Source organism: Caretta caretta, chromosome 2, assembly GCF_965140235.1.
Source record: "Caretta caretta isolate rCarCar2 chromosome 2, rCarCar1.hap1, whole genome shotgun sequence".
Taxonomy (NCBI): domain Eukaryota; kingdom Metazoa; phylum Chordata; order Testudines; family Cheloniidae; genus Caretta; species Caretta caretta.
In genome coordinates this window covers 194,926,302-194,951,189 of record NC_134207.1, presented here as the reverse complement: position 1 = coordinate 194,951,189, position 24,888 = coordinate 194,926,302, and the positions used below count along the sequence as shown (strand labels likewise).

The 24,888-nt window shown below is 44.8% G+C and overlaps 1 protein-coding gene and 2 long non-coding RNA genes across 3 annotated transcripts in view; 1 reads left to right on the top strand and 2 right to left on the bottom strand.

Annotated features, from left to right (window-relative positions):
- The window catches only part of LOC125631660 (uncharacterized), a 53,910-nt gene extending 47,406 nt beyond the window's left edge, over positions 1 to 6,504 (bottom strand). Inside the window, exon 1 of the long non-coding RNA XR_007355005.2 lies at positions 6,387 to 6,504. This is a non-coding gene — a long non-coding RNA (uncharacterized LOC125631660). The remainder of the gene's footprint in view (positions 1 to 6,386) is intronic.
- The window catches only part of CMTM7 (CKLF like MARVEL transmembrane domain containing 7), a 41,405-nt gene that overhangs the window by 4,054 nt on the left and 12,463 nt on the right, over positions 1 to 24,888 (top strand). The gene's annotated exons all lie outside the window — the stretch shown is intronic.
- LOC142071159 (uncharacterized) lies at positions 12,713 to 16,560 on the bottom strand. Its single transcript, XR_012667189.1, has 2 exons — positions 16,464 to 16,560; positions 12,713 to 13,871 (listed from the first exon to the last, which is right to left on the bottom strand). It is a non-coding gene; the product is annotated as an uncharacterized LOC142071159 (long non-coding RNA).

Sequence of the window (24,888 nt, the reverse complement as noted above, 5' to 3'; positions counted from 1 at the left end):
TAATTCTAGTACATCAACTGAATGTGCTGAAAGTCATCACACACAGGAAAGAGAAGAGGGACCTCTTTATAGCATCCCTCTGCCACGTATGCTTTTTTCAGCTGTTGCTTTCTGTCAAAGATTTTAAAACAAACCAAGATTAGGTTTAATAGAGGTTTGAAAGCCTGATTGGCAATCTGAATATTATTGCATTGTTGTGACTGATGGCTTGCAGTCAATTTGAAGATAAAGGATTATTCTGCTAGGGGTCTCAAAGCACTCATGGTCATCTGTGGTGGTTAACCTGGACTGAAATAGGAAGTAACAAAAGTGTGTTTCCCGTCTATAAGATTACTGGAAATTGTGATACTTTTCCACTGTATAATTTCTCTAACCTTGCAAAAGAATTACAACTCCAAAGAGGGAACAAACATTGTACAGTGGGGTCCTAGATTTTTGTTGTTTAAAGGGACATTCAACAGAAATATACTTCTTGAAAATGTTTTACCTTATGAGTATTACATGTAACATTTTAGGCCCTGATCCTGTAAGTTTATATTCATGGGTGGCCCTTGTGCCTGCATGGGGTCCCTGGGATCTGCCCATGTGTCTGATCTTTCAGGATCAGGGTCTAAAATTGATATAAATGACAGAGAGTAAGGGGGGAAATATTTCTCTATTTTTCAGTTTGTTTAGTTGGTGCACTTGACAGTGTTTTCTTTATAGTCAGTTTCGCAGTTTATAGTCAGTTTCATGGTTTCTCATATATGGTAAACTAGTCAGTTTCCTCTGTCATTTTTTGTGACGGGCCTTTTACATATCAACAGGAAAGAGAGAAACCCTTTTTTTTTTTAAATATGAGCATGTGATTGTAAAACCAGAAGTGTTGAGAAAGGAACTCTATTCTTTTAAAAGTGACCAAATTCCATACTGATGATGTCCCTTTCGTAGAAGTTTATATCCAAAAGTTAATCATGAAAAAAGCAGCTTATAACTTGATTGTGGGGAAATAGCTCACATTCTAAATCGCTGGATTTTATTTTTTTTTACAGCTCAAAATTGCCAAGACATCTTTTAAAAAAGTGACTATGTTCAATTCACACACACAACACTGTTGTGTTCCCCAGCTGGTTCTGTAGCAGCAGTATGCTCACAGTGTGTCTCTACACTAGAGAGATGAACCGTTTGTAACTGAATCAGCTTGGCAAAACCGTTCTGAGTGTAAACTCTTCAGTGCTCCATGCTAACCGTGATGGTTTTTATTGAAGAACCCTGAACGTTTGCCCCATGTCCGTGCTACTGCTGCTCTGTTTCATTTGCAATAACCTCAAGGCACCTATCCCGCATTTCCTGTCATTTGTCTAAAGGAGGCTACAGACACGGGGCCAGATTTTGGCCTCCGTGGCAGCCCATGTATGCCAGCTTGGTGGGCAGCAAAGCTAGTATAAAACCAGTGTAAGGGGATTCCTCAGTTGTGTAGGGCCAGTGGAATGGCTCTGATTGCACTACCATCACAAAGCTCCATGGTGCAGGGGTATGCTAGCGTGTGGTGCACCAAGGGAGGAAGAAAGGCCATAGTAACATAGCATAAATGAGCGTAGTCCTTGGGGCCACTCCGGTTTACGCCAGGGACAGCTCTGTTCCCAAGCTGCCTATAGAGCAGGGATCAGCAACCTTTCAGAAGTGGTGTGCCGAGTCTGCATTTATTCACTTTAAGGTTTCGCATGCCAGTAATACATTTTAACATTTTTAGAAGGTCTCTCTATATATAAGTCTGTATATTATATAACTAAGCTATTGTCGTATGTAAAGTAAACAAGGTTTTTGAAATGTTTAAGAAGCTTCATTTAAAATTAAATTAAAATGTTGATCTTACACCGCCGGCCCGCTCAGCCCGCTGCCAGCCTGGGGTTCTGTTCACCTACGCCGGCAGCAGGCTGAGCAGGGCCTGCGGCCGGGACCCCGGCTGGCAAGGGGCTGGCAGCCAGAACCCCAGACCGGCAGTGGGCTGAGCAGGGCTGGCAGCCGGGACCCCAGACTGGCAGTGGGCTGAGCGGCTCAGGCCACTGCCGGTCTGGGGTTCAGTCCTCTGGCTCCTGCCAGCCAGGGTTCCGGCTGCCGGCCCCGCTCAGCCCGCTGCCGGTCTGGGATCCCAGCCCTTCCCACATAGAGTGGGTACCTACCTTCTCCCTGGTTCTAGCCCATTCTCTTCCTCTCTCTGCACTGAGTTAAGGGTGGGAGTGCACTGAGCACAGGGCTGGGGGTGAAGGAGCAGGCTGGGGGGTTGGGGTGTAGGGTCTGGCCAGGAGCTAGAATGAGGGAGGGGGCTCAGGGTTGGGGTTTGAGTATGGAGTGCTTACCTGGGCAGCTCCCATTTGGTGCAAGGTTTGCAGGTGGGAAGGTGGGGGGGAGGGGTGCAGGAGCTCCCGTTTGGTGCTCAGGGTGAGGGTGGGAATGTGGGGGGTGCAAGAGTCAGGACATGGGGTGTGAGGGACCTGGGTATGTGTGGGGTGTGCAGGAGTCAGGGCATAGGGTGTGGGGGGACTGGGTATGTGTGGGGGGTACTGGAGTCAGGGCTGGGGTCGGGGGGGTGCAGGGGTCAGGGAAGGAGGCTGGGTGTGTGAGAGCGGGTTGCAGGGCTCAGGGCAGAGGGCTGGGGTGTGTGTGTGGGGGGTGTAAGGGTCAGGGCAGAGGGCTGGGTGTGTGTGGGGGGGTTGCAGGGCTCAGGGCAGAGGGCTGGGTGTGTGTGGGGGGGTTGCAGGGCTCAGGGCAGAGGGCTGGGTGTGTGTGGGGGGGGTGCAGGGCTCAGGGCAGAGGGCTGGGTGTGTGTGGGGGTGCAGGGCACAGGGCAGAGGGCTGGGTGTGTGTGTGGGGGGTGTAAGGGTCAGGGCAGAGGGCTGGGTGTGTGTGAGGGGGGTGTAAGGGTCAGGGCAGAGGGCTGTGTGTGTGTGTGGGGAGGTGCAGGGCTCAGGGCAGAGGGCTGGGTGTGTGTGTGGGGGGGGTGCAGGGCTCAGGGCAGAGTGCTGGGTGTGTGTGTGTGGGGGTGTAAGGGTCAGGGCAGAGGGCTGGGTGTGTGTGAGGGGGGTGTAAGGGTCAGGGCAGAGGGCTGGGTGTGTGTGTGGGGGGGTGTAAGGGTCAGGGCAGAGGGCTGGGTGTGTGTGAGGGGGGTGTAAGGGTCAGGGCAGAGGGCTGGGTGTGTGTGTGGGGAGGTGCAGGGCTCAGGGCAGAGGGCTGGGTGTGTGTGTGGGGGGGTGCAGGGCTCAGGGCAGAGGGCTGTGTGTGTGTGTGGGGGGGTGCAGGGATCAGGGCAGAGGGCTGGTTGTGTGTGTGGGGGGGTGCAGGGCTCAGGGCAGAGGGCTGGGTGTGTGTGTGGGGGGGTGCAGGGCTCAGGGCAGAGGGCTGGTTGTGTGTGTGGGGGGGGTGCAGGGCTCAGGGCAGAGGGCTGGGTGTGTGTGTGTGGGGGGTGCAGGGCTCAGGGCTGGGTGTTTGTGTGGGGGGGGTGCAGGGCTCAGGGCAGAGGGCTGGGTGTGTGTGTGGGGGGGGTGCAGGGCTCAGGGCAGAGGGCTGGGTGTGTGTGGGGGGGTGCAGGGCTCAGGGCAGAGGGCTGGGTGTGTGTGTGGGGGGGGTGCAGGGCTCAGGGAAGAGGGCTGGGTGTGTGTGTGGGGGGGTGCAGGGCTCAGGGCAGAGGGCTGGGTGTGAGTGTGTGGGGGGGGTGTGCAGGGCTCAGGGCAGGGGGCTGGGAGCATCCCCACAACCCCAACCCACACCCCCAGCCTCCTGCCCAGAGCAGCTCATGGCAGGGGGCTGGAGGGGATATGCCCTGATTCCACCCCCCTTCCCCAAGGCCCCTCCCCACTTCTTCTCCGCTTCTCCCCCTCCCTCGCAAGGGCCATCAGCTGATCGGCCAGGGAGGGAGAGGAGGAGGGGCAGGAACTTCAAGGGGAAGAGGCGGGGGAGGGGGGAGCTTGCCTGCTCTGCAGCGGGGGGGGGGGGGATGATTTTTAATGGCACACTGCTGCCTGCTGCGGTCCCGGCCTGGGTTTAGCAGCGGGCTGAGCGGGGCCGGTGGCTGGGACTCGGCTGCCAGCAGCATGCCATTAAAAATTGGATCGTGTGCCATCTTTGGCACGCGTGCCATAAGTTGCTGACCCCTGCTATAGAGTCTGAGATATAGTGTAAAGGTGGCAGACAGCACTCCCCTCTGAGCAAAGTCAGACTGAGCTTGGCACCAACCCAGAATCAAAGCTATTATTCCCATGACAGTGGTGATGTTCCTGAGCAGACAAAACCTGTTGTAGAATGATAAGAGACACTAAACTGAAGTTGTGCTTAAGCTAAAAACATTGGTGATGTTTTCAGCTCAGTCTGAACCAGGAAAAAAAAATCAGTGTGTTTACTAGATGGAAAAGAACAAAATGGACAGGGAACATAATTATCTTTTCAAGGTTCTGGAAGAGTTTTACAAACAATCCTGAGGTAAAAAATAATAAAACCAATAAAAATAGTGGCCTGACAGCTTCCTTTTTAACTACTTGGAAAAGCAGTAATGCAATAACAAAAGACTTAGCTTTCCTGTTGTGTAGACACGTAGTTTCCAAGTTTTGTCTTGACAAAAGCAATTATGTGCTTGATATTTGAACTGTGAACAAGGCACCCTCTAATTCTAATAAAAGTAATCTTAGTTTGGTTTATAACTTTACTATAACGTGTTCTGAAAATTGTAGGGGGTGTGTGTGTGTAATTTACACCCACACACAAAAGCTATGTTAAGAGAACATTAAGTTTGCAAAGTCAAGCACTCAAAAGTTAGGAAATGCCAGAGTTAAGAAAGTTTGTACAATGTTGATTCAGCCCCCTTCTGTGTGTCCACTGACAGTCTTTAATTATGTGATCACATTCTATTTTTCTCATAGGACTGCTGTCTCATTCAGTGCACAGGATGGATGATGCTTACTTAATAAGCAACTATTAAATATTTTATTTTCTCCTCATTCAGTGTATGGTCCTCTGGCCTTAATAACTGCACACTATTCAGGACTTCTGCAAATCAGACCCCACTGTCTTAAGCAGGGCCGGCCTTAGGGAAAATGGCACCCTGGGCGAACTTGTATTTTGGTGCCCCCCCATCGCTTCTGGCCCCCATAGACTCCCTGGGATTTTCCACCCCCATCACCTTTTGGCCCCACTGCCTCACCCAGTGTTTAATTTGTATTGAAAGAGATACCAGAGGCTAGAGTTCAGCCCTGGCACAAATTAAGCACTGGCAGGGCAGCCTGATGCTGGCGGGTGCTAGCCAGGCACCAAGCTCTGAAGGCAACACCACTGCAAAAGTAAGGGTGGCATGGTATATGGTGTATTGCCACCCTTCTGTGCTGCTGCTGTGGCTTGTGGTGCCTGGTGCTTGGCAATTGGCTTAAGGGGGGCTTTGCACTGTCACACCTGGGGCACCATTTCAGATTTTGGGGGGCTGGGAGGAAACTTTAGCTATGATTCTAGGGACTACTTAGGCACCTGAACACTCTAGAGTTTTTGCAGATAATAACTTAGGAATTAGCTGACAGAAGCACTGTATCTAATTGTTATATAAAGAAAGAAAAATATATACAAACTCCAGTTAAAGCCACGTTTAAAGTTTATATGTAAATTTAAAACAATCAGGAGATAATACAGCAAGATATTCCTAATCCCAAACCTTGAGGTATCAGTTCTGGAGCTTTAACGCAGATATCAGAAAGACACATCTGATACTTTGTATACTATCTTTAGTAGAGATAAATAAAAATTAATAAAATCTGCTTACTTTCTCTAACAGACGCACTGTATTACTGCCATTATCTGCTCTATATGTTATGTTTACCAATCACAATCATGTATGTGACTCATTAATATTTGACTCCATAATTGCTATTGGTATCATAGTTGGAACTGCATTTATTTTCATGCAAATTTGAAGTTATTTAACCGATGTAACTAAAAATACATTTGAAAATAAGCAACCTTCATCTGCCCAGTGTCTAAAGCTGTGCGTTTAGCTAATGTTTTTTTAAACTGGCACCACTAAGGTTAGTACAAGCTAAAGTTACATTCTAGGAGGATGCTATTATTTGATTGTACTACTTTAAATAATGAATGACAAAGCACAATATGCTAATAAAAGTAATAATGATAATTACTCCAGCCAGGACAGGTTAGGCGCTTTAGAACTCACTACTCAAAGAAGTAAATGTAAGCAGTCAAAAAACTAAAATAACAGCACTTGGAAAGAATAAAATTACATAGAATATATGTGCATTGCAGGAAGTAACAACAACAGTATAAGTATATGTTGGGATGTGTATGTGAAAGAGACAGTGTGTGTGGTTTGGGGGAGTGTGTGAGCTGTGCCCCTTTAAGAGAATGACACTCACCAGTCTGAATGAAAGCTCCTTCAGACACAGCAACAGCATCTGCCAGCAGCTCCGTCCGTCTCTTGATGAGCCCTGGCCCCGCATGCCCCCCTCGCTCTGCGGAGATGGGGTACATGAGGGCAGGGGACACCCTGACATCAGAGCCCCCACTCCCCCCTCCTTCCGTCTCTCCTTACAGCAGACAGGAAGCTCCCAGAAGCAGCTGGCCGGGGTGGCTCCAAGGCAGCAGGCAGGAGCTGCAGGGGGGAGGGGCATCCCTCCTCCAGAGGTGCCTGTTTATAATGATGCCCTGGGCTTTCGCCCAGTTTGCCCAGGCCTAAGGCTGGTCCTGGAGTCAGGCAATTAGAAAATGAGGGACTCACAATTAGTAACCATCTGTGAAAAGTTTGGCATAAGCAACATGTCTAGTATCACACAGGAACTTTATGGCAGAAGGAGGGATAGAATCCAGTTCCTCAGGCAGCGTCCAACATCATTAACCATGAGGCTATCCTTTCTCTTTCTGCAGTGCCCTGCCTCATTCATTATCAAGCACCACACAGGATCAGGCCTTTTGCTTCTGGGTGCTAGATATCATGAAAATCCTCATTTGAAATTTCCATCCTGGTTCAAGAGTTATTAATCATAAAAATAACTTCAGTGATTGAAAATTAAACAAGTTAGATTGTAAGTTCCTCTGGACAGAGACCTTGTGTCTATATTTTTGTCAATAAAGTGTGAAAGTTTTCTGTATCTGAACCCAATGACCATTTATTTGCAGGCTGTCTATTACACAGCTTTCTATGCAGAGCTACTTGCTTTTAAAGGGGGTAGGAGATGCTGAAGCTAGCAGGCTGATCTGCACAGAAGAGGGTGTGTGTGTGTGTGTGTGTGTGAGAGAGTGAGAGAGAGCGTGTGTTTACTCATGTAATAAAAGAGATGTCAGAACACTCTTCTTGTTTAGTTATCTGTACTGTGAGGAGCATGGTATCTGAGCACTTTATTTATTTATTTTTTAAAAGGCAAACAAGTTCAAAAGAGAGAGGACTGTAGAATTCCCTTTGGGGTTCTCCTATTAGGTTCATTTTTCTTCGTTCCATCAGTATGGTTTATGATTTTGTTGTTGTTTCTGGTTACACAGGGATGTCAAAAAGGGAAAGCTAGCAATAACAGATAGAAAAGCACCTAAATGAAGAGAGAGAAAGGGAGGGCCTTCTGGTTAAGGCACAGATTTGGGAGGTTAGGAGATCTGGATTCTACTCCTGCTTTTGCTGCTAACTGTAGCATTGTTCAAGTCCCTTACTGTTCCTGTTTCCAGTGTGATTTCTTTCTTTGTCTCTTCTGAAATAATTAGCTGTAGTATTGTATGTACTCACACAAGTGGAACTGCTAAAATGAGTAACTAATTACAAAATATTCTCATGAGCTTTGCATGCACTTCTGATGCTCCCTATATTATCTTGGTTAGGCCTCCTGAAATCTTAAGCTGTAATCAGGCATAGCTTCTTTTGAAGGGAAAGGTCAGCAGGAAATACTGCTTTTCCATCCATGTAGTAAAAGGAAATCCTAATCACTCAATCACACAGAACTAAACATTGCTGTGTTGAACGACTTGCTTAGAGCCACTCAATCTATAATTTAAATCTTGGCCTTGAGATGTACATGTTTTTTTTCTATTCTTGGAGGTGATTGAAATAAATCTTCTAATTCTTTCCAACAAAATATAAGTGACTTTGCCGCACAGCAGGTAGTTCTGCCCCCTGTACTCTACAGGGGGGGTAGAGGGATTTGAAGGTGTGCCAGAATGTTGAGACATTAAACCTGTCTTTTGATCCTTGGTACATAACGTGTTTCTAACTTTGCTTATGCTGCTGTCATGTCCATCTATAGTTCTTCTCCAAGGCAATAATAAGTTTACAGGTTTTGCCAGAAGGACACTACGTACCTACATGTATTATTATGCTTATACTTAAATTAACTTTTGAATAAAATAACTTTTTGATATAGCCAATATCAGAAAACATGGAAAATGTTACCTGTAGAACTAATGGTCATCAGAGGTTTGAAATTGTAAACTATATATAAAGAGTCTGAGCTGGGTGGTGGGGGCAGCAAAAGTCACAAGTTATAGAGTAAACATAAGAAAACTCCAAGTGCAGGTGACCTCACCCCATGACTGTGTGACAAACCATTAGCCTTGACAATAACCGAGAGAGAGAATGGGTTTGTCAACAATACAATTACATTTTCAGAACAAGACTAAATATACACTTTGAAGTAGCTAACTGATTTCAGTTCTGTTTGAGGTTGGGCTAGGCCACTCTCATACTCCACTGCACTGGACAGGGAGAGTCAAATCCTTCACCATGCTTGAAACTTTGGCCCTTTTAAAGCCGGCTAATGTTCTGTTCTCTGTGGTCCAGGATGGGCAACCAGAGCACAGACCTGCTGATTGGAACCTGGATGGCATCTGCTGAATGACAACAGCCAGGATTAATGTTGAGGCATTCCTGCACACCTTTATACTCATCATTGACCTCCAGGGATGGGGACCCAGAGAATGTAGGAGGACTTGAGGAAGGAATAACAAATTCAGTAACTAAAAACAAACAGTTTCCCGAAGTTGTGGGTTTTTTATCTCTGGCCTAGTCATCAGTGTTTTCATGTGTATGTGCTGTACAAGAATCCCCATATGGACCCTTGCATTTAAACTTCTTAGCCAAGTCGCACACCATCAATTGTTTGATGGCAGGACAAAGAAAAGTTTTGATCCACTCTGCTCCTTGTGTAGACTGGAAGTCTTGTACACTTACTGTTTCTAATTTTTTTCCTCAATTCTGATCTACTTTTTGTAAAAGGAGACTAGTAATTATGCTACTGCAGAGGTTGAGGTATTGACTCCAATACATTTTTTAGGCTGCTATTAAATTATTGGAATTACCTTTAGGGTTAAAATTTAAATAAATTAAAGTTGCATTTCGTAATCTCTGTTATAAATGTGTGTGGTGGGTAATCTCTACATACCCAAAGAGAGTAGTGTGAATTAAAGCCAGCTGGCATTGTGCAGCTGATCCACCCAATAACACCTGTACTATTGCTGCTAATTGGCAGCCTTATTGCATGCTAGTGTACAGGAAACCATATTAGAAATGATCAGACAAAGGCTAAAGAGTGCATTTAAAAAAAAAAGGAAAGGAAACCAAGCCTTGAAAGTCAATACATCACCTGGGCCATTTGTTTTGCATGATTGAAGAGGCAGTGGGATATATTGGTAGTGGTTTCCTTAACACCTTTAAATTACCGGAAGTTAGCTTTACAATCACCATTTTAAAATAGAAGTAAGCTGTGCAAAGTTGCTGTGAATACTGGATGTGGCAGAATGTGCATGGTTCTTGGTAGTGTTTAACTCTCGTGTAACCAGTCCCAAAGCAGTGCATTCTCTCTCCTCTTTTTGGTATCCCTTCATTTATCAGTCACTGCCATAGATTCATCACTTCAGATAAAGACTAGGAAATCAGATCTCAATAAATGTGCTCTTTATCAGTGTGTATCCTTTCTATAAAATAAAACCCATCCTATCAGACACATTCTTTATTGTGTTCCATGGCTGCTGCACTCTTGAAAATAGCCCTCAGGTCTAATCATGATCCAAAAGGAATTTAGTGTAAAGTAACAGTAGGTGTGAAAGAAAAATTTCTGAATACACTAAGCTACATGATGGGCAAATGAGAAAGTGACCACACTACACTTGAGATGAGACTGTGTTCACTAAGAGCTTATCTATGTTTAAAAAAAAATGATCAGAATATGACTAAGCATTCTAGCTAGATGTGATACTGACCATGGCTTTCGACAGCGTAGATCAAGACAAATCCTATTCACCATTATCTAGTTGTGATTAAACCTTGGTCCCAATCTTACCAGAACTAGATGATATAATACCCAACGTGACTTGCTGTAGTTGTTGCCATACTCCGCCACATCACCTCTACTCTAGTGCTTCCAGTCACATTCATACGTGTTAAGATTTTCTAATGTAGACAGCCCCTAAGAGTAGATCGTGATTTATGTGACATGGCTTACACATGTTACAGAGCCCCCTTGTAGTCATGGTGCACTCCGCTTCACTAATACCCTTAGATGGGGATGTTCTGCCAAACAAAATGGGTGCGGTTTTTAATTAAATCCCTGCAAGGGCTTTCAGAGTTGGTCAGGGAGGCACTCCTAGGCCTTGTGTACACTACACAGTTTTGTCGACAAAAATCAGCTTTCATCAACAAAACAATGGAGATATTCACGCTGCAATGTTCCTCCTGCCAATTTAACTCTCCTGCTACACCAACATCATAAAATCACCTGGATGAGAGGCATAGAGCTTTTTGCTACAAAGTTAGAGCAATACAGTGTTGGTGTAGACATTGCACTTGCTTATGTCACACTAAGTGGTCTCCAGGATGTGTCCCACAATGCCCATTGTGACCACTCTGGTCAGCAGTTTGAACTCCGCTGCCCTGCGGCCAGGTACATAGGCATGCTCCCTTTAACGGCCCAGGAATTTTTGAAATTCTACTTCCTGTTTGCTCGGCCTGAACAGCTCACATTGCATCTTCCCAGCCTACCATGCTGACTCCCAAACATGCTTCTGCCTGGGGTACACTGGAGTTGTTGGATCTCCTGGGTCTGGGGGGAGAGGAGGCTCTGCAGTTGCAGCTCTGCTCCAGCTGTAGGAACTTTGATACCTACGGGCAGATTGCTCATGGCACGTTGGAGAAGGGGTATAAAAGGGACATGCAGCAGTGCCATGCTAAGATCAAGGAGCTGAGGCAGTCATATCAGAATGCAAGGAGGGCCAACCGTCACTCTGGTGTAGCACCAAAAACATACCGTTTCGACAAGGAGCTGTACGCCATCCTCTGCAACAACCCCAACTCCACCACCATACTGTGGATACTTTGCCCTGTGGATACTTTGGTGGAGCTGGAGGCAGTGGCCAGCGAAGTCAACCCTCAGGATGAAGTGTTGGATGAGGAAGTAGAGTTGGAGGAGGATGTGTTCAGTAACGTGGCAAGTCAGGACTTCTTTTTGACTCTGGAGGGGTCTAGCCAGTCACAATAGTCCGTGCCTGATGCAGGAGAGGGGAGCTCTGGTAAGTATTCATTTTGATATAATATTGCATGGTGCCATGAGGTAGAGCTTTCCTTTATTTTGTTATATGTTAGAAGTGGGATAAGGGATAGAATTAATAAGCCAGGCACTGTTTGTGTTTGCTTCCCATTCCCTTATGCAGCTATGCAGTGGAGGCCCTGTGGAAAAGTTGGTTAATGCAGACTGGGATTTCACAGAAGTGCTCCGTAGAGATCTCTAGGAAACTTTCCTGGAGGTACTCTACAATCCTCTGCTGACCATTCCTTGGCAGAGTTGCTTTGTTTCTTCCCTCATTGTAGGCAATTTTACTCCTCTAATCAGCAATTACTGCTGCAGGAACTTCTGAAGCGGCATGCATACAGGAAATGCACCCTGGCATCCTCAGTTACCCTCAGGAGTGAGACATCGGCTTTGGTCACCCCCGCCTATGGAAAATGGTGCTTGAATTTATAATAGGGCCCCATGGCGCTTGTTGTGATTCCCTTTGTTAACCACCCAGACCCTTCGCCCCATCTTGCCCGTTTCTCCACCCTGGGGTGAACTCACCATGTTTAGGGCATTTGCCAAGCTATGTGCTTGCCAAGGGACAGCGAGAAAGAAGTGTATTTCGCTGTTATGATTCAAGGCTTTGAGTGCACTCAATACTGCTTCTGTTTGTTGTTTCTCGTGCTTCTGCAGATGTGCCTTTGAGGGACACCTCCTACACACTGGTGGAGTGTCTCCAGCAGATAAGGAAGTGAACCAGGAGGAGTAAGGAGGACATGTTTAAAGAGGTGCTGCAATCATCTGATGCTGCAGATCGCGATCACAGAGCATGCAGAGAGACAATAAATGAAAAATTAAAAATGGATAACCAGGAGAGGAAACGGGCAGAAGTTTATGATAGAGGGGCAGGAGCAGATGATAAAGCTGATGGAGGACCAAACGGATGTGCTAAGGTCCCTGATTGTGTTGTAGTCAGAACACGTTCGTGCTCAATTCCCCCTGCACACCAAACAGAACTGCATTCCATGCCTTCCTCAAACTCCTCACACACATTTGTTGTAAGTTCCCGGTCTGTCACAGTACCCCTTGTGCTCCACCCCTAGGGACAGGTTTCAGAATGAAAGCTGGACTTACACACAGCTTTGAGAACCTCCTCAGTGTCATGTCCCTTGTAAGAAATGGAAATCTATGTGTTGTTGTGTAATAAAAGTATACTCTTTCAAATAAAATGAATCTTTATTTGTGTCCTACACACGGTGGTTGTTGCTGGAATTCATACACAGTGGCAATCGGCTACAATTAATTTTCTGGCACCAAGCATTACAAGAGTCATTCAAAGAGGCAAGTAAACAATGCCTGGCTGGATGCATTACAGAAACACATATCACTGGGGGTCATTGTCAAAATGCTGCTTTAGAGCCTCCCTGATTCGCATAGCTCCCCATTGAGTCCCTCTAATAGCCCTGGTATCTGGCTGCTCAAAATCAGCCACCAGGTGATCTGCCTCGACGCTCCACCCCATGGATACTTTTCCCCCTTGGCTTCACAAATGTTATGCAGAGCACAGCAGGCTGCTATGACCATGGGAGTATTGTCCTCACTGAGGTCTAACCTGCCAAAAAGGCAGTGCCAGCGACTCTTTAATCTGCCAAATGCGAAACAACCCCGGTGATCCACCAGTGCCTACATTACCATGGAGAAGTAGTCGCAAGATGGTCTGGGGCCAAAATTGGGATATGCGTGCCATTTATTCCCCCGCCTCAGTTGTGGAATCCCTTTGCTGCAAAGCTATCCACTATTTCCCACACGTTGCCAAGAGTCACAGTCCTTCGTACCAGGATGAGATTAATGGCTCTGCATGCTTGTGTGACTGCACCCCCTCGTGGACTTTCCAACTTCAAACTGATTCGTGACTGACCGTTAGCAGTCTGGAGTTACCAGCTTCCACACAGCAATCTTTGCTCACTTTTCCACCAGGAGGGCAGCTCTCATTTTGGCGTCCTTGTGCCAGAGGGCAGGGGTGAGCTCTTCACACAGTTCCAGGAAGGTGGCTTTGGGCATCTGAAAGTTCTGAATCTACTGCTCTTCATTCCATACCTGCATAACGATGCGATTCCCCCACTTTGCTTGTTTCCCAAGCCCAATAGCAATGGTTCACCATCTGCAGCTGCTCCATGAATGCCAAAAGCAATCTGGAATTGTTTCTTTCCATGGCACACAGCAGGGCAGGCACTGCACATTCCTGTTCATATTTGCAGCTCATGAAATACTGCAGGATCAGCTGCGTTGTGTTCATAACGCTTATTGCAAGATTGGAGAGCACTGAGCAGGATCCATGCTTTCAGACAGAGATGGCAGGTACACAGTTTACAGGGTCTGTTGAAAAATGGTGTGAAACAGCATAGTCGGAAGCCCATGGAATGATGGGATGGAGAAGACTACATCATGAGCCCGCACCCATGATACACCGTGATCCGTTCCCAGAACTCCTAGCTGCAGGGGGTGGAGAGACGCTCAGTGGGATAGCTACCCACAGTGCACTGCTCTCTTTCAGTGCTAACACACCAACTGTGGGTGTGCTCCACCAACACACGGAGCATTGTGTGAACATGCACAAACGATGTAATTATAGCAGTTTCTGATCACTGGCATAACTTGTCGACTTAACTGTTTAGTGTAGACATGGCCCTCGTTAATTAGGTTCTGCTATACCTTTTTAGGCAGATAATCTGAGGGCCATTCTACACTTAAAATGCTGCAATGGCACAGCTGTAGCGCTTTAACAAAGACGCTCTAAGCCGATGGGAGAGAACTCTCTCGTCGGCTAAATCCACCTCCCTGACCCATGGTAGTTATGTCAGCAGAAGAAGCCCTCCCACCGACATAGCGCTGTCTGCACAGGGGTTAGGTTGGTATAACTGTGCTCAGGGATGTGGATTTTTCACACCCCTGAGCAATGTAGTTTTATCAATATAGGTCTGTACTGTAGAACAGACCTTAGGGACTAGACTACTTTTGGGGGAAAAAACAGGTTGCCGGTTGGAGCCAGAACAGAGAAGGAGCTATCTTGTTTATATTCTGTTTGTATTTCACCAGAATCCTGTAAAATGGCTAGAAATCTCCCAGAGGGTTCATTTCCACCCCTCAGCCCTGCCTGTTAACCTTGGCTTCCTGTGAAGTTTCTCTCCAGATGCACAGACTCTGCCATGCCATAGTTTACAGAAGTGATAGTAGATGTTTCTTTCTCTTTGACGTTTTATACAAAAGTTTTTTTAAAATTAAATGTAATTCAATTTAGTGTTTTGAAACTCATGGGGAAATATCAAAACTGTTTACTCCAGTTACAGGATGTTTTAATTGATGTATTACTGCTTTCTAGTATGTATGATTGTCATCTTATCTGAATTTTAAAAGATAGAAAAAAAACTGAATGGATGTTATTCATAACACCTTTATCTTCAATAATTACTTTCGGAAAGGAGGTGAGACACACACATCCCTTATCCACTGCCTAATCTCCTTTTTTTTTTTTAAATGCAGGCAGGAAACAAGGGAATCTGTCTAGATGAAATGGTTGAGAGATTAATATGCAAATAAAGATTTACCGCTTCATAGAATCATAAACTCTAAGGCAACTGATTCCATACTTCATTCCTGAAGTTGTAAATTGGTTGGGCTCTTTATCTTTCTTTCTAATGGAAGCTCAGCTGTTACATCTCAGGTTTCCAGTTTTACAGTGAAGTAAAAGGAAATACTGATCATACAGAAATCAGCTTTGTTGTTCAGAATAACATCCAAACAGATACTTTAATTCTTTCCAGCAGAGTGTAATTTAAAATGTACTAGTGTCACCTTTGCTGTGTTAGGTCTGTCTACACTGTAACTGGGAACTTGCCTCCCAACCCAGGCAGACAAACTCTCACCCACTAGCTTCACTTGACCTAACATGTTAAAAATAGCAGCATAGATACTATAGTACAGGTGGTGGCTCAGGCTAGTCTGAGGGCTTGGACTCGGGCAGCTAGCTCAAGCTGCCACCCATGTCACAATGTCCACACTGCTATTTTTAGAACACAAATCTGTCTACCTAGCCTGGGAGACCCGTTCACAGCTGCAATGTAGACATACCATTAGGGTATAATGTTTGGAAATGCACAGGTACTATTAGGTAGGTTTCATCTCAGCATGAGGCACCAAGCCTGTTGATGGTAACTTGTCCTGGTTGGTGGGAGGTTGGTTTCTCACCTGGAGATTGCCTGTCAGTAATGTCAGCTCCCCCCCACACCTTTTTAAATTATTCTTTGGCTAGTAGGATTAGTCCTCAGTTGCAAACTTTAGCAGCCAGCTATGCCTTGTGTTTAAACTGGTGGATTGGAGAGTGGGGAGATACATTTTTAAAAAGAGAAGTATGGGGTGTGTGTGCATATATATATATATATAATATATAAAAGATTTGGAGAGGGATGAAATGAGAGACAGCAGATGTAAGGGAAGGAGTACAGAACACCAGACAGGGAAAGAAAGAGCAAGGAATGTAATGGGTTGGAGGAAGAGGAAACGGACAACACAGGAAAAGATACACCATTATCTATTCTGAGAAAGAAAAGCAGGAAGAAGTGGAGTGAAGCCAGGAAGGGAAAGAAGGTCTAACAAAAGCAAGACAGAAGTAGTAAAGTAACATTTTTTTAAAAAAATAATTAAATAGAAAGTGGACTGATAATTTCACAACTAAATACAGCAACCCGCAGATGATATACAAGTGCTTTAAATTGCATGGGGGATGACAACAAATGTATTTTCACCCTAACTAATAGGCTAAATCTGCGAGATATTAGGGATCAAGTACATTTTTCTGGCATAAAGTGAGATGGTGACAGAAATGGAACTCTTAACCACAGATGTAATCCATTGTGGTTAATTCATGAAACCCAGTTTCTAAAGTTCAGAAAAACTAGATGTGGGACCTACCTTTAGAGCAGAACAGTCAGTATTAGTGACCCCAGGCCATGCAAGGTTTGTATTGCTGCAAGTGGCTATGTCAGCAGAAAGCTGAATTCCCTCCAGATGTTCTAATGGAGTAAAATGTCAGTGTTTTTTATTACTTGAGCCATAGCTTTATTTATTACATCAAATATGGCAGAACATTGAAGAAAGATCATTGTAAGCACTTACACAGATTTATTCTTGGATTATAAAATTGTTTCTCACTGTGGTCAAAAGAATTGTAGTCCTTCAGCAGGCGATAAGAGAATGCTTAATGGGGCTGCTAGCTGAATGAAAGCTAATTTATTTTTTTCCAAATGAGGAATCTTACAGCCCAATACTACAGGAGAAGTTACTGTTCTTTGGGATTTGTTCTATGGCAACCCAGATCTAATGAAGTTCAGGACTATCTACAGATGTCCAGTTTCTAGCATAAAAATCAAATACAAATTTTGTCCTGCGCATGTAACAGATTCATGCCAGAGTTAGGCAAACTGCTAATGTGAAATCTAACCTCGGACTCAGTGGTTCCTGTTAGGCACAGACGTTTCTTGCGGGTGGTGTGGAGCAGCATGGCCCGCAGGAAAGCATTGGAGGATGCCACTTTGCTCAAAATGGTGTCCGCTGCAGTGTGAACATGCACGCGCCATACATGCGAGGTCTTGATGTGTGGGGCAAAATGGCGTCCTCCGCACACTAGGGATTTCTGTGACCGCAGCTGCTGATGTGACCCCATTTGGGAGTCGTGACCCACTGTTTGGGAACCACTGACATACTGTGTCAAATACAGTTACAGCTTTATGTAGGGTAGCTGATCCCTTCCCTTATACTTCCTGTAGAGTAGGCAGGGAAATAGTGCACTTATGATTTACAGATCTCCCATTAGGAAATCTGTTAGAAATCCAGTTTAAATCTCTTCTGGCATTAAACTGATAGGCACAAAAAAAAAAAATCCATCCTTGAAATAGATCGAGCCCTGCAGCAACTGCCTCGCAGCTATCAGGGACGCTGCGGGGCACCTCCCAGAATGAAAGAATTTCCATGAATTGTTTCTTATATTCTGTTCTAATCTGGGAGGACACTGGGAAGAGAGAGTTGATTGTCTTCAAATCCCATGTCCACCCACTCTGAAGAACTGTAGTGGATGGTTCTGAGCCTGATTCTCTACTGCCTTACAGCTATGAGATAAGTGGGCCGTGTGGAGACACATCAGAGATGGATTTTGCTGTCCTGGTCTTTGAAGTGCTCACTCTTCTCCTTCTGCTTGTTCAACAGTTTTTTATGCCTCAGTTTTGGAGACAAAATTGTTGTAGTGGACCCTCTACTCCATGGGGGTAGAGCACTGCTAAATCAGTAGTTTCTTCCAGGGCCTCTCATTATTTGTATTGTGGTAGTGTCTAAAGACCTCGGCCCTCTTTTGCTAGGCGCTGTATATGCGCAAAAAAGACAGTCCCTGCCCAACGAGCTTACAGTCTAAGTAAAAGATGAGACAATATGGGGTTGATCCCGGTCAGCTCTTCTTTCTTGATTTGTACAATAAGACGGAGACTGAGGATGAAGTATTGTTTGACACTGGAATAAAGGATTTCTTTTGCAGCTTTGGCTGATAACAGGAATTTTGTCCTTATCATGGTTTAGCTGCAAGATTCAGATTCATAGCTTCCCCTGCCTTACTGCCTCCAGAATTTCTCATTAAGTCTCAGTCTTCTAAGTCTTACTATGTAACTAGATTCCTCCTGCAAATCTATGTTTAAGTGTAAGCCCCTTTTTTCTAACGGAACCTCAGTCAGCCTTGCACACGTGTTGCATTGGCTGCTTGGAAACCTTAGTAGAGAGCATCGTCATTGTTTTCAGAAGTTCTCTGCTAATATTTTCAGACTACAGGTAGTTCCATGTCTTTTCCCCTCTCTCTTCTGCCTCCAGTTTCTCAGTTTTATTCTCCAGTTCTTCCACATGTCTGTTCCACTTGGCTATCTCAAAGACCTTACACTCAATTTGATGGCATATATCTGTATGTATGTATTGCAATAACTTTTGAACGGCACATTTGATCAATTCCAAAATTTCATAGACTATTCTAGACATCAGTGGCCAGAATCTTATTGAGCTGGGGGGAGGAGGGGGGAGAGAGCAGGGAATCAGAGGACAAAACGGAGGTATATGCGGGGGATGACGACTCACGGAGCCCCAGACATCTGACTTGCGGACACCCTACCAGGTAAATAATGGTGGGGAAGATAAGGAGGAATGTGAGGGCATGGGGGAGGAGGGAGAAGGGGATGTACACATACCCCCTGGCATGGGGGAGGAGGGAATAGGGAGCAAACAGAACCCCTGGTATGGGGGCAGAATGGGGATCCTTGGTATAGGGCAAGGGAGAAATGGGGGTCATATAATCCCTGGTGTGTGTGTGGGGAAATTACGGTGTCTGGTTTGGGGAAAGGGGGGAAAGTAAGGGATGGGGTGCACACAGAGCCCCTGCCATGGGGGAGATTGGGGGGCCCTGAAATGGGGGCTGGGGATAATGGGGGTGCACGCAGAGTCCTTGGCTTTGGAGGGGGAGATTGAGGGACCCTGGAGTGGGGGCAGGGAAGAAGAGGGCACACAGAGCCCCTGGTAGTAAGGTGGGAATGCAGGGGTGAGAATGGCTGTACACAGAGCCCCTGGCATGGGCAGGAGAGGTGGAATGGAGGACATGGGGTGAAGTAGAAATGGTGGGGCTGCACAGAGCTGCTTGCAGGGACAGATTGAGGGGAGTTGCAGGGATGATGGGAGAATGGTACACAAGGAGCTTGTGGGGGAGAATGGATGGATGTGAGAAGCCCCTGGTGTGTGCAGCGAGCTCAGTTTATCCCGGTATGAAGTATGCAACCCCGTAAAGAAGCATAACTTGAATTAAGTCTGCCCACTTAGGCCAGCATTGAATTTGGCTCAAAGACTCTAACCCTCCATTGCAGAGACTGTTTTTTCTTTGCAGTTTGTCAATTTTATCTTGCAGGAAGTCTGGCAACTTGTAAAGCTTTGCTGGGCACAGGACTCTGCAGGCTTCTTACATCAAGTGAACGCAGTGCTGATGAAAGGTGCTCGCTTGTCAGCAGGGGCGGCTGGAAAACAATAGTTCCATTTCGCAAAATATTCTGAGGTTTTTTAATTTTGTTTTTGTTCCACACTGGAACAAAAACAAGAGTCGAGATCTTCCAAAATGTGGAGAGAGGGGGAGAGAGAGAGAGAGGGGGAGAGAGAGAGAGAGACTCTCTATCCCAGTGGTTAGGGCCGTCTGCCTGATGTGGAGCAGAGACTTAAACTGAGGCCTCCCACTGTGGTGTAGCAGAGGCAGAACATGCCAGAACAGAGTTCGGGTTCCACTACACCGTTCTGCCCCACCCCCTGCAGCCTGGGGAGGGGTGAGAGGGCCATGCTGGTGCGGGGACACTGCAGGTTGGGACCACGCTGCCCACAGTCCAGGTGACTGCCCTAACCACTGGGCTAGGGAGTGTCTCTCTTTCTCTCTCTCTTGGTTTTGACAGAAATTCTATTTTGGATGTGAGAAACCTTCCAGTCTAAAGGTTTGTTGAAACGGATACATTTCCGTGAAGTTTTGGTTTTGACAAATTGGTGTTTTTCAGTTGAAACATTTTGTCAAAAAATTCCTCATCTGCTCTAGTTTTTAGCCCTAGGCTGAAGTCCTTTTTATCCACAGGACAGGTACAGCACAGGCAGAAACAATGTAAGCTTTCCACAGGGTTCCACCAATATGCCACAGCCCTGCAGCAGAGGGCAGGAACATAGCCAACTTCATTTTTTTGGATGGGGGTTTGGAGAGAGACTTCGTCTCTTAGCAGCCCCCATGTTCCCCCGCAATTGTGTCTGTGTTCTGAATCTTTTACTGCAGATAGCTCCTCATGGGGTCTCATCTTGCAGGGAAGTAAGTAGTTATCTGCTCCTTCAACTGGAAATCTGTATGCACAATGTACTGGTTGTTTGTTCTTCAAAGTCCAACCCCCTCTGCTAGGCATCTGCCTGTAGAGGTGTAAGGCAGCTGTCATGCCATGGGTCCGTACAAGATATCCCAGTGAGAAAAGCAACTACCACTTTGGTTGCCACAAGAAGAAACTGGGCCACCCCATGTTTAGTGCACTAGTATAAGTTAGACCAGTGGTTCTCAACCTTCCCAGACTATTGTACCCCTTTCAGGAGTCTGATTTGTCTTGCGTACCCCAAGTTTCACCTCACTTAAAAACTCTCTGGCCACCCAGCTCTGAGGCAGCGCCAGACCATGTCACCCTTACTTCTGCACTGCTGCTGGCGGTGGCGCTGCCTTCGGAGCTGGGCAGCTGGAGAGCGGAGGCTGCTGGCTGGGGCATTCATGTTGTTTGCGGTGCAGGAGGACTATTCTTTAAATTTCACTCCTGTCCTGCCCCACCCTGCCTTACCCACTCCCACTCCTGCATTGTTTGTTTGAATTTTTATCCCACTGCTGCTGTTATGGCAGTGGGTTCTGCAGGATCCCAGTCCTACTGCAGGGCTCTAGAGCCTCTTGTAAAACTGAGCAAATAAGATGACTTGACATACCTCCTGGAAGACCTCTGAATACCCACACGGTATACATACCCCTGGTTGAGAACCACTGAGTTAGATGATAGGATGGACTGACATTCTGTTCAATAGAGGGCAGTAGTATTCATACATATTCACCTTTTATGTGAGTATGTCCTCAGTCTGTAGACATGTCTAAAGGGATAATTTAGTTTCACATTCAAACTCACATAGATTTTGGTTGCAGTTGGTGAGAAGTTGAGGTCTTAGCCCCCTCTTCCCTCCAAAATATAGATGTCTTCTTTGGATGAGAATATGAACCACAATTTTCTCTTGAGCATGTTTAAATTATTCTGATAAAGGGTCCGTTCAATAGAAATTTGAGGGATTACAGTGCAATAATGTAGAGTAATATCTACTGTTAAATAGAAAACTTTTGAACATTTTGCGGAATCAGTATTTTACTGCACTTAACTGACTTAAGAGGAACTGAAAAAGTGAAAAGGCCTTAAAAAAATGAACACTAACAAAGTTTATAATAAGAATATGCTGGTGTATGTCATGGTTAGAATTGTTTTGACAGATTGGTCTAAATTCTGCTCTCCCATGCAGCTCAATGGGATTCCGGGGGTACAGAGAGGGCAAAATTTTGTGCATTAAGTATAAATATTTAATAAATTCAGCCCGTTTTGAGCTTTGGGGATTTTTAAGTCTGTTTTATCTATCAAGATTGTGATTTGTCAGATGAACAAATGTTCTTAGAAAACAAAATGAAAAACTGCCATTTAAAAATAATCAATATTTGTAATACTGCCACCTCAAGGTGTATGTTGTTTTTTCATGAGAATTTTAATGATAAAACAAAAAATTCTTTAGGTGAGTGAACCTATATTAGATGTTCTTATTATGATACTTTTTATGTAAATGGTAGTGAAGTCTTACATATTAATTGTATTAAATTCACTTCTGATCTTTGGAAAACAACAATTTCTAGGTGGTTTTCAGCTAGGAGCAGGGTGGGTTGATCTAAATCAAAGTAACTGAAATCACTGATTTGAATCGTGATTTAAATCAGCAAGTAGAAAGTCTTGATTTAAATAATTGATTTTAATTGAGTTTTGCATTTGTACTTTAGTTTTTCCTGAAGAAAGGTTGATTGTCATTGGTTAAAAGCTATTAAAACATGTTGATTTGCAACTAAATATTGCCTTTACACTAAATTTGGTGCATCTTTTTGCTAACCAGCAATATATATAAGCGGTGATAGAACTTAATTTACGTTTATTCAGCTTCTTAATTTTTACTATGTTAGAAAATGGTGAATGATACATTTCTTATTTACTTGATGACTAATTTTTTACTTGCAATTTATATCAAATTCTGTTTGGATGGAAATTCAAATTCAATTGAAATGCACAAAAAAGCATTTACTTTTTTTTTTTTTTTGATTATTAAATAAATCAGCCTTAAATGTGCTGGATGCATAAGAAGAAAAAAGTTAATCAAAAATGTTATCAAAACATTTTTTGCATTTAAAAATAACTGATTTATTAAACAAAGGCAATATTATCTGTAGTTAGTGAATTGAACTGATTTTTTCTGATCACTATGTCCTTCAAGATTTTAGAACTAGTGGATCTCATCTTCACATTTAGTTTTTATTCATAGATTGAAAGAGGAAAACAGGCTCTCCTGCTTCTTCGACTCCCAGTTGGTTTCTTAATTTTGAATGGACTAATCATTGAATTGAACTAGCTGAATAAACTGAAATAAGAAAATATTCTGTCTGCATATGCAGAAGAGGCTGCTGCTGTCAAAAGCTGGTTTAGCACTTCAGCAAACTCTGGTTCCAGGTGCTTAGCCAGTGACTTCCACCAGTCCGCTGCCATGATTTTCTTTAAAACTTGGCAGCAAACATGTATTGCTTAATGTTATTTTATATTTAATTTAAATAATTTCATAGATGATAGTAAGTTTAGGCCTTGATATGTGTTGTCAATTTCAAATTTAATCATAAATAGGTGTATTTTGAAAAATAAATCTGTATTTAATTAAATTAAAAAATCAATATTTTAAAATTATTTTTAACTCATAGATTTTTATCTACTATAGCTAGAAGCAGCGATAGGCATAAGTAGGCAAATGACCGTAGCTGCTGCTTTTTTTTTTTTTTTTTTTTTTTTTTTAAAGTCAAGTCCTTTGTAAGTCTGCACATGAGAGCTGTAAACAGGAGAGTTTGAGTGGAAGTTCTGTTGGAGGAGAAGGTATGTGTATTTGGTTTTGTATTTGTAGTATTTGTATGTGTAGAGGCTTGTAGGGGCTTTGTGCTGGGAGAGAAGCTGAGCCCTGATTAGGGGGTGGGGCTTCTCTGAGGAGGGGTCCAAAAAGGTAGCAGCCAGTCAGGCAGCAGGACAGACAGCTGCAGTGGCATAGGAGCTAGCAAACAGAGCTGTAAACAGGGGAGTTTGGAAGGGGAGTTTGTGTTGTGGTACTTGTTTGGGATTTGGTTTTGCTGTGGGGGGTGGAGTTTTGGTGTGGTTTGTGTTTCCCAGATTAACAGGATTTAGGTGGGAAGGCTATGACAGATACAGAGGCAGCAGTGGGAGTGACCCATGTAGCAGAAGACACAATGAAGATGACTGGATGTGGAAGCTGTGGTATGTACATGATCCTGGAGGGGGTATCTGGTAAGAGTTTTGTCTGCATGAAATGCCATCTGATAGAGCTAATGGAGGAAAAGATCCGAGGTTTGGAGATGCAGGTGGAAAGTCTGGTTGAGTTTAGAAGGGGGTTCGAGCAGCTTATGGAGCAAAGACATGAGACAGGTAGGTTTGTAGAGTTGGAAATAAGAAGGGGCTCAGCAGGTAGTTCCTGAAAGTGGAAGGGAAGAAGAAAAGAGCAGCTAGTCCTACAGGAAAGGGGGAAGAGTCAGTGGAGACTACACCAAATATGAGCCCCAGGAGGATACAGGATGGGTTGAAGAGGATTACAAGGGAGAATAGGAATGGAAAGAACTTGCAGCCAGAGGGAACAGGGGATAGACTGGAGAATAGCACAGTCACCAGGAAAAGGCAGGTCTATGTGATCGGGGACTCCTTACTGAGAAGAATAGGCAGGCCTGTAACCAGAGCTGATCCAGAGAATAGAGGGTGTGCCGTCTTCCAGGTACTAAGATACGGGATGTAGACCTGAGGTTGAAAAGGATCCTAAAGGGAGCAGGTAAGAATCCCCTAATTATCCTTCATATGGGAACAAATGATATGGCTAGATTCTCGCTGGAAAGTATTACGGGAGACTATGCCAGGCTGGGGAAGACGCTTAAGGAAATCGAGGCTCAGGTAATCTTTAGTGGGATTCTGCCTGTTCCTAGAGAGGGGCAACAAAGGTATGACAAGATTATGACTATCAGCAGATGGCTTCGGCAGTGGTGCTATAAGGAGGGCTTTGGGATGTATGGCCACTGGGAGGCATTCATGGACGGAGGACAGTTCTCTCGGGATGGACTTCATCTGAGTAGGGAAGGAAATAGACTTCTAGGATGGAGGCTGGCACAACTGTTTGAGAGCTTTAAACTAGGAATTTGGGGGAGATAGCTGGGAGATGTCCAAGTAATTTCCACGCCGGATTTTAGCATTGAGTGGGAAGAAAACAAAGTAAGAAAGGATACAGCTGTGGGTAGGAGAATGGACATAAGGAGGAAGGGCAGTGTGGATACCAGTCTAATAGGTTATACTGGCTGTAGAATGGCCGTGCCTAATTGGGTACAGAATGTGAGCAAGGCCAAACAGCAAAAATTAAGATGTTTGTACACCAATGCGAGGAGCCTAGGTAACAAAATGGAGGAACTAGAGCTACTGGTGCAGGAAGTGAAACC